A 2,500-nucleotide genomic window follows, 5' to 3' on the forward strand; every position below is an offset into this window, starting at 1 on the left:
ATATAAAAGGAAGAAAAGATTACCAGAAGGAGGAAGAGGAGAGAAAGGAAAGGGAGATGGAAGAGGAAGAAACGATTAATAGAAAGGGGAAGAGGAGGAAAAAAGAGAAAGAGGAAGTGGAAGAGGAGGAGGAGATAGAAAAGGAAGAAAATATTAATAGAAAGGGAAAGAGGGCAAAAAGAAAAAGAAGGAGGAAAAGGAAGAGAAAGAGGAGGTGGAAGAGGAAAGGGAGGTGACAAAGGGAGAGAAAGAATGGGAGGAAAGTAAAACCAGAAGAAAAGGGGTAGATAAAAGATAAGAGAAAGTAGAAGGAGTAGATAAGAATAGGAAAGGGGAAGAATAAGCAAAGAAAAAAAAGGAAGAGGAAGAAGATAAGAAAGCACAAGTAAGACTAAAGGAAAACGAAATCCAAAACTAGGAAAATAAATAAATATAAAGAAAAAGAAAAAATAACAAAATAAAATAGCAAAAATAAAACAAAAAGGAAACACAATTAAGAAATAACAAAAATCGAACAAAAACTAACTAAATTTTAAAATAACAAAAATAAAAACAAAAACAAAAAAGAGATCCCAACCTACTCCTTCCTACTCTCAGCCCCTCCTCCCCCCCCCCCCTACCCCCAACTCAAAACTCCCCCACCCTTTACTTTAGAATAAATAAATAAATAATTAAATAAATAAATAAATAAATAAATCAACGAATTGCCGAATAGAGCAACTCGCGAAAAATACGCCCCACTCCATTTTTTTTTTTTTTTTTTTTTTTTATCTACCGAATTGAGCAACTCGTCAAAATACCGCCCACCCCCACCCCCCACCCCCGCCCTTTTTTTCCATCTACCGAATAGAGCAACTCGCCAAAATACCCCTCCACCCCCATTTTTCATCTTTTTCTTTTTCTTTTATCTCTTATCTTTATCCACGCCCATTTTTCTTCTTTTTCTTTTTCTTTTCCTTTTTTTCTCTTATCTCTATCTTTCATCTACCGAATAGAGCAGCTCGTCGCGGTCCCTGGGGCAGATGTGCGCCCCCCCGGCGAAGGGGCTGACGGAGACGGTGCGGTGGTCCAGGCGGGGCAGGTTGTCGCTGCAGAAGCCGTCCACGTAGCGAACGCCGCCCACGGTGGGGGGGAGCCATCCACTCACGCCCGGGATGAAGCACGAGCACAGGAGGGACTGTGTGGGGTGGGTGGGAGTGGTGGGAGTGGGTGGGGGTGGTGTTGGTGGAGTGGAGTGGAGTGGGGGTGGTGGAGTGAGTGGTATTGGTGGTTTGGTGGAGTGGGGGTAGTGGGGGGTGGTGGTGGTTTGGTGGTTTGGTGGAGTGAGTGGTGGTTTAGGTGGAGTGGTTGGTTGGTTTGGGTGGAGGGAGTGGAAGGTGTTGGTGGAGTGGAGTGATGTTGGTGGAGTGGAGTGGAGTGGTGTTGGTGGAGTGGAGTGGTGTTGGTGGAGTGGAGTGGGTGGTGGAGTGGTGGTGGTGGAATGGAGTGGGGGGTGGAGTGGTGGTGGTTTTGGGTGGAGTGGAGTGAATGGTAGTGGTTTAGGGGTAATGGAGTGGTGTTGGGGGGTTGGTGGTTTTGGGCGGAGTGGAGTGGTTGGTTGGTGTGGTGGAGTGGAGTGAGTGGTGGTTTAGGTGGAGTGGTTGGTTGGTGTTCGTGGTTTGGTGGAGTGGGTGGTGGTGGTTTTGGGTGGAGTGGAGTGGAGTGGTGTTGGTGGATTGGTGGAGTGGAGTGAGTGGTAGTGGCGGAGTTGGTATTAGTGTATTTTTTAATCAGGTTGTTTGGTTGACGGTTGTTAAATGTTGTTTGTAAGTAGTTTGTTTGTTTGGTGTTATTTGTTTTATTTTTTTTTTTCCACGTGAGCATGCAAAGTTAAAGAGAAAAAGGAAAAAGATAAAATTATGATAATATAAATGGAATTCATGGAAGGAGAGAGAGAGAGAGAGAGAGAGAGAGAGAGAGAGAGAGAGAGAGAGAGAGAGAGAGAGAGAGAGAGAGAGAGAGAGAGAGAGAGAGAGAGAGAGGAAAAAGGAAGGAGAAGAGAGAGAGAGAGAAGAAAAAGAAAAGAAAGGAGAAGAGAAAGAGAACGAGAGAACGAGAGAGAGAGAGAGAGAGAGAGAGAGAGAAGAGAAGAGAAGAAGAAGAGAAGAGAAGAGAAGAGAAGAAGAAGAGAAGAGAAGAGAAGAGAAGAGAAGAGAAGAGAAGAGAAGAGAAGAGAAGAGAAGAGAAGAGAAGAGAAGAGAAGAGAAGAGAAAAAGAGAAAAAAAAAGAGAAAAAGAGAAAAAAAGAGAGAAATAGCGACAGACAGACATAGACAGAGACGAACAGAAACAGAGACAGAGACAAACAGAAAACGAAATAGAAACAGAGACACAGATACAGACACAAAGGCAAACAGAACAATGGAGAGAGAGAAAATAAATGAACAAAAGGCCACAGAACAGAATACAAGAGAGTATACATTGGCGTGTTATGTGTATTTATACGTGCTTACCAACCCTTC

General features: G+C 43.7%; 1 protein-coding gene across 3 annotated transcripts in view; it reads right to left on the reverse strand.

The window, feature by feature from the left end:
• The window catches only part of bmm (brummer), a 54,998-nt gene that overhangs the window by 12,455 nt on the left and 40,043 nt on the right, over positions 1-2,500 (reverse strand). The gene's annotated exons all lie outside the window — the stretch shown is intronic.

Source organism: Penaeus vannamei, chromosome 37 (assembly GCF_042767895.1).
Source record: "Penaeus vannamei isolate JL-2024 chromosome 37, ASM4276789v1, whole genome shotgun sequence".
Lineage (NCBI taxonomy): Eukaryota > Metazoa > Arthropoda > Malacostraca > Decapoda > Penaeidae > Penaeus > Penaeus vannamei.